The sequence below is a fragment of the Mus caroli genome, unplaced genomic scaffold (genome assembly GCF_978045245.1).
Source record: "Mus caroli unplaced genomic scaffold, Mus_caroli_1 scaffold_3, whole genome shotgun sequence".
Taxonomy (NCBI): Eukaryota; Metazoa; Chordata; class Mammalia; order Rodentia; family Muridae; genus Mus; species Mus caroli.
Window position 1 is genome coordinate 10979671 of NW_028227258.1, and position 14089 is coordinate 10993759.

Here is a 14089-nt window from a genome sequence, read left to right on the forward strand (position 1 = left end):
TAACTGCACCGAGAACCTGCTTTTAAACTGACCGTGTCACCGTGTCTAGAAGACAATCTCCAAGACGGAGCTGAGCATAGAGAGAGCAGAGGCAGCCTCTATTCGTCGCCCCTCTTCCTCAGCTGACTTTTCCAATGATAACAGACTCATCTCCTTGGAGCTAGTTTTCGTCTTGCCTTGACTACTTGACTACAAAGCAGAGCCATTCTCTAGTCTGAAGGACGCTGACCAGTTTTCAGCATTGCCATAGTATTCCCGTTCCAAGTGTGGCATCAGTGCTACTGCCACCTGGGAACTTGTGAAAAGCGGGTAATCCCGTTCGTCACGCAAACCTATTAAACTGGAGTCTTTGCCCTACCTAGGTGGGGAGGGCTGCAAGTGGCAGTTTAGAGAAGCACTTCTCTACAACCCACATTAATCTAAACCACACAACAATCGCAAACTGTGGCCTCTTCAAGGAGAGGCTGGGTTAGTAGCACAGTTCAGAGCTAGAGTACGGACCACCACGTATGGACGAGGTTTTGAGTTCAACCCTCCGTCTGAGGAATTAGTTCTTTACACTAATTTGGGTTTTCCCAAGCAATCTGGTGATGTTTTTGTTCCTTTGTTTTGTTTTGTTGCTGTTTTCGCGACAAGGTTTCTCTGTGTAGTCCTGGAACTCACTCTGTAGACCAGGCTGGCCTCGAACTCAGAAATTCGCCTGCCTCTGTCTCCCTAGTGCTGGGATTAAAGGCGTGCGCCACCAGCCCGGCACTGGTGATGTTCTTAATTCTGCCGCCTTCATACCCACTAGTCCAATCTCTCCTGCCAGTGAAAAGCACCATAACTTCATGAGAGAAAAAAAATAAGATCATTTCAAATGACACTGTTCTTGTTAAACATGCTTTGGATTTGGGCCATACTGTTGCATTCATTTTAGTAACTTCTCATTCCTTATGCACGGAATGAGCACTTTCTAAATGTTTATCATTATCAGCACTGCCGCACAGAGCACACTGCAAACCCCAAGCCAGGTTTTTCCCCCAGTGAGTCAGCTCACTGTTGGGACTCTTATAGCTTAATGGAGAGGCCTTAACATTTTCCAGGCAAGAGGTCCAGGTAGGAGAAGGAAGGGTATGGAGCCATACTGGACTATGCCACACCATGTGTGCTCCCTCCCTTATTATTGAAACTACTTAAATGAAGTTAGCCTTGTTGAATTATGTGAGAGAATTTTGTGGTGTGAAATAGGGAAAGAAAATCCAAAAGACATTGAATTTTTCATAAGATTGTTTCATGTCAATTTTATCTTTTGAGGGTCTTCAGTTTTACAATATGCCAGCAGTATATAATTCTTCATTCTTTTAACAAAAATCACCATTAAAAATAGTCCTATCTGTCCTTTTCTGGCTCCTTAAAAGTTTAGACATGGTAGACATTAAATAAATAGTTGTTAATTGAAGCCAGTTTAGGTCTGGGGTCAGGGACCAGGTTTACACATGGAAAAACCATTGCACGGATGCAGCCCTCTTCTCCTGGTCTTCAAGACACAAGGAAATATTCATGAGTTCTCATTGACATTTGGGGACCAAAAAGTTCCTCCGGGGTGCCATGGACGTTTCCGCTTCTCTCTAGCCGATGCTGGTGCTCAGCAGAGGCTGCTGGATCACCGCCAACCAAATGGGGTCGGCTTGTAAAAGCTTTTACAGGTGAGCCTTTTGGAGGCACGTTTCAGGGCCATTTGGTTAGCAACATCCCAGCAGGAAAAACCTCACCAGCATACCCTAATGCCAAGGTTTGATGAGAACGGACCAGGAAGGTCAAAGGAGGTAAAATAATTAATAAGTATACAGCAGTCTGTATTTCTTTTTATGGCCAAAGTAAAAATTCGTTCTGGAAGTTCCAGGATCAGCTCTGTAGGTATCATGGCATGCATCTGGTGAGCAGCCACTCTTCAGAGATCACCTTCTCCAGCACAGCATCCGAACACAACAAGCTTACATAGGAGTACCCGGGACCTTTTGGCAGTTCCTTCCATCAATGTGATTTGAAGATGTTTCACCCCAGGAAACTTCAAAACCAAACAATGAAAATACGACTTCCCATGAATGTAAACTGGCACTTTACAGGATCGAATGTTGCATGAGGAATACAGATCATGTTGAGTCAAGAATCATCAACTTCTTTATATTTATAATCTCTACATTAGTTACAGCTTCCTTTTATCTTAGAGAGCAAGCCTGCCAACGATGAGTATTCCTATGAGGTGTGTAATTTTCTCTTCGACTTTTAATTTCTCTGGACACAGAAGAAAAGCTCCTGCTTCTCTTAATTGACCAATTATTGTTTCTTAAGTGAATGTCGAGTTTGTGGATAGCGCCAAAAATCTCCCTTTCATCTGGAGAGGAAGTCCAACGTAGGCAGTAAGAGAGGCGGACACCCCAGCTGGAAAAGCCAAGTCAAGACCAAGAGGGGAACTCAATCTTCGCCTCTCTTCATCCCCTGGTGACTCCAAAGGTTCTGGAAGAGAAGCCAATTAGAACCAATTTGCGTGTCTCCTTGGAGGCTTGAGGCAACTCTCGGTTCTTGTTTTTCTCATTCCCAGGTTGTCCAGACCAGGATTTTCAGTGTGCTCTTTGAGCAACAGTGCTATGTTTTCATTTTAAAAAAAATGTACTAAGAAGTGACTCACTGCACCTCCTGATCTGGATCCTGGAGGGGCTCTCATATGCGCCCTAGAGTGCGCTCCCGGAATTCAAGCAAGAGAAAATAGACCTACCAAGTGAATAGTTGTGGAAAATGTCTAGCTTGGTGTTTTATGGCTCAGGTTATTTTTTTGAGCAACACTCATTGTTTGAGAGTTTTCTTTCTACAGAGATGAAGTCCACTTCTCTGCCTCTCCCACTTGGCAGTTCTGCCAGACACCCCCTCTGCGCCCTACATAAGAAGTCCTTCAAACATCTGAAGACAGCATCTGTACTTATCTAGGCTTCTACGTTTCTCTTTTTAATTAAGCACCTGCTCTTCCTTTAGCCTCTGGAGTTATCTAGCTTCTGAACTTTATCATTAATGAGAATTTAACTTTTCAATAATGACATTTTGATAACCTGCTAATATGGAGCTCAATTAAAGCTAAAAGTACCTAAGAACACTTTTTAAATGGTCTTTTCTGTTCAAGTCCTGGTTGCTGCAGTCGTCTGCAGTGCATAAAACGCCACCTAGAAACTGCTGTTCAAACATCAAACCGTGGAACACAGTGATAGACAGCATCTCTTTGGCTGCTTCCACTAGGGAAAGCTTTACTAGCCACTACTAAACAATGTTTGTAAATGCATACTAAAATATGATGGCTGGCCACTGAAATAAAACATTTTATCAGAGACTTATCACAACTTCAAGATAAAACACGTTTTATCTAAAGCTGAAGTATAGCAGCCTCGAAATTGTCGGAAAGGTCTTAGATCACTTTGCTTCTTAAATTCAATCTAATGTAAATTATTCCACATTATTGAAATAAACAAAAGACCATCTGAATAACGTTTATAAATACCTATTTGTCGAAGTTTTTCTAGTCTTCTGCAACATTCGGGCAATTTGCATGACCATGTTGATGGTGCATGATCACCCAAGTGGCATACCAAGGTTAACACACTGTGTTGTTCTTTCTCACTGAAACCATCACCCTACCTGGACCATGAATGCCTTCTTAATTCTGGGCCATCTATTCGAATCCGGTATTTTATAGTTCTCAGATTATACAGTCTTTAATTATTTCCCTTCCCTCTTGTTCCTGTATTCGTGAAATAAAGGAAGGGTCTTCCACATGGCAATCTAGAGTGTGCTCCAGTAAGAGGCCAACCATGCAACAGGCTCTGGGGGGAGGGTGGCCATCTGGACCCTGGAAGCTGGTTCTTCTTCTCATCCTCTCTCCTTCTTCAGAGTGTTGACTGGCTGGAGATGACAGAGCAGGGAAAGAAAAGAATGAAGAAGGATAAGTGATAGAAAGATGGAATATAATCAAATCAGCAGAGTAGAAAGCCCAAGCATCGAGTCCCACAGTTGTCTTACCGCTTCCAACCTCTCTGGGAATATTTGCATGTGTGTGTGTAGGCAAGACAGGCTAAACCACAAGCTGTGTTACCAGATTCGCCAGGACTTGTTGGAAATTTGGATCTACAGTTTGGGCTCTTAGAAAAAAAAGGAAACATCTGGTTAAAGTGCGCGCTGCTGCAGAGGAGAGTGAATGTTGCCATAGCAATTGTAATGAAGTATCCAAGAAGTGAGGTCATTAAATCTGACCCTTTAGTAGGCTTGACAGTGAACACTTTGCCAGTAGAAGTTACCCAGGGCCTTAAGGTAAAACATATTCCAAACACAAAGTCTCCTGCAAGCATTTTGTTGTCCCTCCCCTAAACACGAGCTACTGTGAATGTTCCTTTGAAATAAGCAAATGTAGCTTTGACCTCGGTGTGCAGTGGGGTAGACTGTCCTCTGATTCACTGCATCATGGGAGCAGATGTCTATGAAATAGATCCAGTTTCCCCCTGCTATTCTGAAAAAACTATAAAGCAGTGCAGTCACCCCAAAGCTGTCGCAGCCGAGCTTAGAACTCAGTGATCTCTAGAGCGTGCTGCCCTCTTCAGGAGTTCAGGCTTAAAAATGCCTTAAAAATGAAAGTTTAGAAACTAACTGTAGCTTTGAGTAGTGATATCAAATACTTCTGTTAATAATCTAATGTGAATAAGGAACACATATAATGCAGTAATGCCTTTCTAAAAATAATTTCTGGGGATGCAGTAAACAACCTAATAAATGTGAAGTTTTGAACTGGACTACGAACACCAATGATTAGATAAAAAAGATAAGGTCACTTTTTTTCTTTTTCTTCTTCTTTTTTTTAATCAGGAAAATTTGTGAGCAGGGACAGAATACCAATGTTTATTTAAAAAAACAATTTTTACAATATTTACAGAACAATTACATTTTAAGGAATAATCATTTTAAATGTATATTAAGACTAGTTTTACTTTAGCTACTACTTCTGTAGAAAACATTTTAGGATCTGAAACATAAAAATCTAGCAGATTCCAGCAAATTTCCTTTATTCTTCTGTTGTCATTTCCATTCCCCTTATCACAGTGTAATTTCAAAAAATAAAAATTGTATATTTTCCTTAAATTATGTTTTTAATACTTAAAAAAGACAAGAAAATGAAAAGAAAATTTACTAACCTTATTAGGATGTGACACACCATATTTTCCATATTCTGATCTATGTGTGTGTGTGTGTATATATATATATATATATATATATATATATATACACAAGGAAACATTATTTTGTGTTAAAATCAAAACCAAACAAACATAAAACTAAATGTTTATTAGAAACTATAGCCAGACAGAGATCGTGTATACCTTTAATCCCAGTACTTAAGGCAGGCAGACCAACCTGGTCTGCAGTGCAAGTACCAGGACATCCTGGGCTAACATCATAGAGGACATGCAGGGCTACATAGAGAAACCCTGTCTTAAAAAAATAAAAGTTAAAGAACATAGTAAACTGGAGAGCCAACCTGTGGGGCTGGGAACAGTACTCATGGGTAAAGCCCTTGTGTGTGCTCTGTAGTGTTTCAGGGACTCTGGGAGTGTGTTTGGGGGTCTTTGGGGGCAGGCTTACAGAAAGCAAATTTACTCTAACCTTTATCATGTAATATATTGAGAGCCTTATGGTTAATCAATAAGAAGCAGCAAGCAAATGAAATTGCTTCAATCTTCTCCATTTCTTAGTTTCTGCGTGCAATTTTTGAAGTCAAGATTACAATTAGAAACTTTTTATTTCTATTTAAACAAAAAGCATGGTTATCGTGTTGATGGTAACAAAGTGGAACACACCCCAAGTTTTCCCTGAATTTTAAGTATCATGGTCACCTCTATATTCACTCTTCTGAACGAAATGACTCAGTGGAGAATATATATTGACTATTTTCTCAAATCAGTAGCATTTATTTTGAAAAACTAAAATGCTGCATTACGCACCTGAAAGCAGCTATCATTGGAAAACACTCAATCCCGAGGCAGCCCTGTCCACAAGTCCTCTGTGTTCAAGAACCCTTGGCTCTCTGAGCCATGTTTCCATTTGATCTGCTGTGATATCGTCACTTGGCAGTCAGGACTTCTGTAGGTGAAGGTATAAAATATAATAATCTTTTCTTTGCTTTCCAGGGCATTTATGGTTCAATGATGAATTTCATCTTCCCCAGAATGGTAAGTACAGAACTCTTTCCTATATTTGAAACTCCTGAGCAAAAGCAAGCAGCAGCACACGGACAGGATGAAGGGAAACCCTGCCCACTAACTCTAGAGGAGAGTCTGACGAGTGTTGTTTTCAAATACCTCGAGCCCCCCACTGTTCTCACCAAATATGATACAGGCTCTTAGAAAGGAAAAGAAGGTTTTGCCTCCTTTGTTGGATCATAGTTGAATACAGTGTATTCAACATTTTGTTTCCTGGGGTAATTTATTTTAAAATATACGCCGAGGCAGAAATAAACGCGTTTTGCGTTCTGCATGCAGAGAGAGAACGTGTCCCTGTGACACATACTGAGAGCCGGCGAACGGGAGTCCTTTGGAGTTTTACCAGTACAGAAAAACGGATTGGAATTTATGTCTGACCAGGGCTTTGAAGCTTCTGTGAATTTTAAAATGTGTATTTTCTAAACCATATATCACAACTTCCACTAGCTACTGCAGGATTTTATTCAAATGTGTGGCTTGACTGTCTTCATGGTTTTATGACCCAGCAAGTCATTTCATTATGGTCTTGATCATGCCCTCTTTACAATCTAAATAATAAACAGATGCATCTTACCGAATAAGAAGCGCTAGTGAGAAACAGTTCTTAGCAAGTTAGTATTTATTCTGTGATGCCCTGCTCTGAGATGCTTGAGCATTAACTATGAAAGCAAGGACATTTCCACAGAAGAAAAATATCACTTTGAAATAATTAAACATCAGGAAGTGTGAGAAAGCAGGCAGAGAAAAAACAGTACAAACGCGATGAGCTGGGAACAACTAGGTTGATAATATCTTGTGGGGTTGGGGGAAGACTCAGAGGCTCCACATATTGTTAGGAGTATGACTCAATAAATACTTTTCATATTTCATTTTCTGAATTTCCTGTAATAAATATATATTATTTTTCACAAAAGAAAAACATTACTTGATAATAAACTATTTAAAAGAACATGTTTAGTATTAAATAAAAATATAAACAGATATAATTGAAAAACATTTCTCTATGCCAAACTTACAACTAGAATATTCATATCAAATTAAATATATATTTAACGCCAGTAGAAACTGAAACCACATAAAATTAAATATATAATTTAACTCCAGGAGGAACTAAAATATAAATAAATATTAATTAGGTAAAATATATCTTTCAAGTATCTAAAGTGACGAAAACTACTCTTTTAAAAACCATTTTAATTCTGGTACCAATGCGTTCCCTGTCTTCAGGCACGTTCTGCAATTTCACATTGGTGCTTAGTGGATCGGAGTGTGGTACTTTACTGTTTAATGGAAACAGTGAATGCTCACAAGAAGGAAAGGCTGGACAGGAAGATGAAACCCTTCAGCCCATGAGATCAGCAGACCAACATTCAGCAGTAACTATCTCCATCTCTAACTCAGTGTGTAGTTTCCCTTGTGGAAACCACTGTCAGGTTGGAGGCTTTGCTCTGAACACTTGAAGGAGCCTGTGCAAAGGCATGGGTTCCGCACTATGCGTTTACAAAGACTATGGATATCTTTGCAACTTTAGTTTTTTTTGTGTGGGGCTGAGCGTCAAGCCCAGGGCATCCCACACACTACAAGGTTCTCAGGCCCAGCATCCCTTGTGGGAAAGCCTGCTCATGGTATGGGATGAAAAGAAAAATTCAGTATCAAAACAAGTAGTGAATCTGAGAGAATCTTACTGTGGCTGAAATAATGTTAGCGAATCACCCACCCCCCACCCTTGCAGTAAGTCAAGGGAGTGTGCAAATATTTTTGAGATTGGAAAGGTCTGGCTGGACATGGCAGCACCCATCGATAATCCTAGCACTCTGGAGGCTGAGGCAAGAGGACATGAAAAGATACACTAAAGCACTGATTACCTGCTGAGGGACTGAGTGTATCTGAGAGTAGGGAAGAAGCAAGGGAAGGCCGACAAGGCCGAGTCTCTCCTTTTCCATGGTCACATGATCTTATCCTTATCAACTCAGGGATTTTCATTTCACAGAAAAATATATTTGTCCCTACTAGCCAAATAGTAATTTTGTTTAGAACGTTTAGGGCTCCTTAGAACGTTTTCTCTGTGCCCTGATGTCTGCCATTAAAGTCAACGAGGAGAGCTGTTTGTCCCCACTGCTTTTTGTTTGCTGGGTTGGGTTTTTTGTTTGTTTGTTTTTGTTTTTGTTTGTGTGTTTGTTTGTTTGTTGAGACAGGGTTTCTCTGTGTAGCCCTGACTGTCCTGAAACTTGCTTCATACAGCAAGCTGGCCTCAAACTCAGAGACGCAACTGTCTCTGCTTCCTGAGTGCTGGGATTAAAAGTGTACCGGACACTCCCTGCTAGTAGCCATTGCTTTATAAGTCAGGCTGGCTAGATGACTGGCTGCATTGGAACTCACCTGTGGCCTGTTCTACATCAGTTTCTAAAATAATTTATAATTGCTTTGAGCTGTTCAAATATACAAAGAGCCTATTAAATCTACACAAACTCTCTTCTAGTCAGTCAGTGGCTACATTATATAGTTTGTAGAGTTAAAAGTACTTGTGGACTTGAAACTTGAAAAAAATAATAAGTAGTTAAAAATATAGGGGCTGGCAAATGGCTCAGCAGATAAAGAACTCACCGATAAAAGAACTCATCTTTCTAGTTGAAATGGCAACCCAGTTTCCACTCCCAGAGCCCATGATGGAACAAGGGGAAAAACGGCCGAAACATGCCCACTGACTCCCACCCATGCCAAGACACGTGTGCACCTATACCCACACACCCATGCCATACAAACACACACAATGCCAGCTAGTGTGGGGGGGTGGGGAGACAGGAACTACAGTGACCTCCGACATCATCCCTATGTCTGTCAGTTACATTTCCCTAATCCCTCCCTTCAATCACAGCTAGATATTATCTGTAGCCCACCGCTTTATATCTCTTGCTTATCCAAAGCAATATTATGACTTGCTGTTCTCCCCAAATAACTTTATTTTATGTGTTTGTACCTCAATGTAATTATTCATTCTGTAACATAATAGAATAATATCTGTCTACAATCCACACAATAATATTTTTCAACCCTTTACATCACATAACCGTGTACACTGTTATATAATATTCCATTACACTCCGAGCACCTGTACTGCTTCTCGTAGTCCCCTTTCATTTTTCACTAGAACTATCATTTATAGTCATTTCATGAATAATATAAAATGCATATATCTAAAGCAGAAACATGCAAAGGTCTCTTGAGGATGAGAGTTCTAAACCGTCCCTGCACAGAGCCACTTTGTCTGAAAGGTCAATACTGTGAAGATGAGGTAGTCTGCTCTACAAAAGCTACTGAAGGGGACAATGACAGCTTCCCAGCTATGGGGAGCCCCATGTCATTCACTATCCCATGGCTGTCATGTAGGTTCAAGGTCCAGGTCCTACCAGGGGCACAAAGGTTCAAGTGTTTGGGGGCCCAGTGAGCAATTAATACTGTCAGGGTCGGGGTGTGGTATTTTCAATGCAATTGCTAATTAGATAATGAAAACTCTTAATGGTTTTAACTTTCTATCCCTTGATTACCGAGGTAGTTGGTTTATTGACAATAGGGCTTCTTGTTTCTCTTCTAAACATGAATGATCCCTGACTGACTGATTTGTAGGTGGCTTATGTACTAATCTGTTAGTTATTTTAATCGGGTGGTAAATGTATTTTGTTTGTTTGTTTCTGGAGGTTTGTTGCTGCTGCTGTTGTTTTTGTTGCTGTTGTTGTTGCCTTTTGAGGCCACATCGGAAATGAGTGCTTCATTAGTGTTCACTCTGCACGATCTCTTTTTCTACTGCTCCCTTTGACATCTGAGTTCAGAAAATGTTCCTCTGCCTTCTAAGTGTCTTAGCATTTTATTTTCTGTATCTGAGTATCTGATCCATTTGAAGTCAACTTTCATGTCTGAGGTAGAAATATGTTTTGAAAAATAGGAAATTATGGCCTCTGTGCTGTGCTCGTAATGGTTTGTTCTTTTCCTGGGTGATTTGTCAAAGCTAGCCTTTCGTAAATCAAATGTCCACACATTTTCCATCTAACGTTTGGTTCCCTGTTTGGCTGTATTGGTCAATTTGTCTGTTCCTCTGCCAATGTCACACTGCTAAGTTATTGTACCTGTGTAATAACTTTCCGAGCTCTCTGGTAAGAAGTGTGTCTCCTTCTTCCCCGAGGTACTTTGGCTACCATGTTTTTTTTCTCTTTTAAGTAGATTTTAGAAAGAGCTTGTCCCCTCCCTTCTTCTATGGACACAAAAACAGACTGAGAAAAGGAAGATGGCTCAGTAGAAACAGGAGCTTGCCCCAAAGCCCGGCAGCTGGAATCAAATCCACTCCTGGGACCCACATAGTAGAATGGTGGACAGATTAAAAACATCAATTTGATTGGATTATAGCGTCTACAGGTTAAGATAAAAGAAATGAATCCCTAGACGATCTGTACTGCTCCAATCCATCCATATGCTTTATATCCCAAGTGTTGATGTTGTGTATAACCCCTCTGTCTTCCACTCCCTCCCTCCCACCCTCCCTCCCTCCCCTCCCTCCCCACTTCTTTCTTGCGATAAGTTCAAATATAGCTGTGCTGGCTTCAAACGCATCACTACTCTGATTCCAGCAACCATGATGCTGCGATTGAAGGCGTCTGCCATCATGCCCACACATTATAATGTTCTTTAGAGAGGTTTTTTTTTTTTTGAACATATATTTACTAAACTTACGTCTGCTTTCTTACAAAGATTTTTTTTCAATTACATCTTTCATATTCTTTACTTGTTGATATAACAGTGTGTAATGTCTCCTTCTTAACATTCGAATGTAACTTCTTAATAATTTGTACTCAGTAAACCTGTTTCTATTCATTTTTATAACTTTTCTCCAGACAGAAGACTATCTTCTGTTCAACTGTTTCTTCCTCATCTTTATGTATGCTACCCTAGGTAGCAAAGGCTTCAGATATTTCCCAATCAAGTAAGAGGTGTTTTGAACACACGTTACACTGAGTTAGAAGTTCTTCCCTTCTCATTTACTTGCTTTAAGTTTTCATTTTTCGTGATATTGGGGAGTCATCAGATTCCCTCACTGTACTGATTTAAGGACTAATTTGTCACCCAAAAGGTTGCTGAGTACTGAGACACCTTTATCCTTGAAGCACTGAGCAGGGTGAGCATGGCTTGCTGTGATGAGGAGAGCAGCGATGTCCATCAACAGGGAAAGCCATCCCCAGAAGGGACCCAATTAGCATCCTGGGTCTTAGTGCAGGACCTTGGTGCTCAAGGAACATAGCTCAGTGGCTAATACTGCCTGTTCAAAGTGGCCCATGACCTTAAGCTATAGTCCCAATCCGGGAGGGGAAAACATATAGTTCAAATTAGTCCCTAAATTGTACCTTTTGAATCAAAAGGAAGTCCTGTCTGGGTGGGGTGAGGTGGCACATAGGCCTGTGATTCCAATGTTGGAGAGGCTGAATCTGGGGAGTGTTCTCATCAGTTGAGTGCTACCATGGCAAAACTCAATAGTAAGAAATAAACAATAACTACAAAATGATTTTTCTGTTTAGCTTAAACAAGAAACTAGTACATTACATGAACAATGTGTGGCTGGTGATGCCGCTTACGTAGGTAGAGTGCTTGCCAACCACGCACAAAGCTCCCCCACTCTCAAGATGACTGCCTTAGTATAGGCTCTGTTCTTCATGCCTGAAGTATTCTAGCAAAACTCAGCTTCTCTCCATTCTGATGAAAGCATCCATAGTTTTCTAGTAAACTCCCTGGATCGTTGGCACCAAAATCAGCTCTGCACTATTTACCCAGCTGCAGTCTGTTGTCTACGGTTCCCAACTAGAGCTGTGCATCAAAAGTTTGGGGTAACTGATTGACTGATGCTGAGATAGGATCTGATTTATACAAGGATGGCCTGGAACTCAATTGGTGGTCTAAGATGACCTTGAACTCTGTCCTCCTGTTTCTGCCTTAAATGTTGGATTCATAGGCAATCAAAAGCTGTGAAACCTGGTTTAATGAGATGAGGAATAGGTTTTGGTATCTACTCAAGATAAGAAAGTGAGTTTATAGAGAAGAGCAACAAGGGGGCTGAGATGGCTCAGTGGTTAAGTGCACTGACTACTCTTCCAGAGGTCCTGAGTTCAATTCCCAGCAACCACATGGTGGCTCACAACCATTGGTAATGGGATCTGATGCCCTCTTCTGGTATGCATGAAGAGAGTGACAGTGCACTCACATAAATAAATGAATAAATAAATAAATAAATAAATAAAACATTAAAAAAAGAAGAGCAACAAATAATACAATTGTGATGCATTCAACTTCACTCTGTATAAAATCAGAGTCTTGTTGATCATCCTTAGATTCAAAAGCAAAAGCTTGTTGTGCCTATCTGCCAAATTGATTAAGTCACTAAATATTTGTTTTGTGCCTAGTATTTTAAGTGTTATATAATCTAGGAAAATGTAAAAAAAAAAAAAAAAGGCATCCCTCTTGTGTTTATAGAACGTCTGACTTAGACAATGTAAGTGTTAGTTGTCTCTGTGTGTGTGTGTGTGTAAAGTGGAAGTCAGTGGTCGAATGTTTGCCTCATGTTTGTGAGACTGAGTTCAGGATCCATAACAATATGTAAATGAGTATGCTCATTTGGTTATCTATTTAGAAACTCAGCAAGTGGGAGTGGCATGTGTGGGAGCCTGCATAGAGGCAAAGGTGTGCATAGGACACAAGGTCATGCCTAAGGTCACTTCCCAGGGCTACCACTTGCACTCAGATCCCAGGAGCCAGGAGCCACCTGGGACTTGATTGAGCAAGTGAGGCTGGCTCCTGTTGCCCATCCCTGCATCCTGTGCAAACAGACTGCTGCAGATGTGAAGAGCTACCTGTGCTGTGCTTTCCCGATGCTGAGTGTCCCTTGTACTCAGTAGAGAAATATTTTACTAGATCTGCTTGCAGTCTGAAAGGTCTCGGTACAAAATAAAAATGAAATATTCAACAATTACTCTTTGGCTTATTCTTTTTTTTTTTTTTCTTGGCTCGTACTTTGGACATTCTGAGCTTTATAAATTGTAATCTGGACGGAATCAAATGATGCCCAGCTGCTTCCAGACTTTTGTCGGCATCTCCTGAGAAAGTAATGCATGATTTATGTTATCGAGACATTGTCTCTAGAACTGGGGATGTGTCTCAGCTAGGAGGACACTTACCTCGCAGGCATGAAGCCTGGGTTCAGCCTCAGGCGCTGCATAAAGGAGCTGTGGTGCATTCAACATGCAAAACTGAAGGGTGACATTCCAAGGCCATATTTAGCTATACAGAGAGTTTAAGGTGTATATGGGTTACATGAGGCCCTGCCTCTAAGAAATTAATTAATTAAAAAAAAACAACTCTTCAAAAAATCGACTATAAGTGGTTCTGTTTTTATATTGAAATATGTCTTATAATGCTTTTAGGTGTCTTAATCTTAATACAACTCCTTTTGGGCATCTAAAATAAACTAAAACCTCTTTGACATAGTAATTATTTTTTAATTCAAAAGCTGCAGGTGGGAGTTTTACAAAATCAAGATAAGCTTAGTAAAAAAGTTTTCTAAACTTAAAAGAAATAAATAAAAGAAAGGTGATTTTTCTCAGTACCTTAGTATAACTGTTGTTAAAACTTTGATATGTCTATTTCCAGTCTCTTTTTTTCTGCATATTATTTTGATTTTCCGATATTTCACATAATTTTATCATACATAATATAAATGTATACACACTTCTTAGTATCCGGGCCTATGTTACGGGTCATTAGTTTGCGTGTGGTGAGGA

The 14089-nt window shown here is 40.3% G+C and overlaps 1 protein-coding gene across 1 annotated transcript in view; it reads left to right on the plus strand.

Annotated features, from left to right (window-relative positions):
- The first annotated feature begins 6226 nt into the window (after window positions 1-6226).
- Adgrl2 (adhesion G protein-coupled receptor L2) overlaps window positions 6227-14089 on the plus strand; it is a 203100-nt gene continuing 195237 nt past the window's right edge. Inside the window, exon 1 of the mRNA XM_085835423.1 lies at window positions 6227-6245. The gene's annotated coding sequence lies outside the window, so the exon portion shown is untranslated. The remainder of the gene's footprint in view (window positions 6246-14089) is intronic.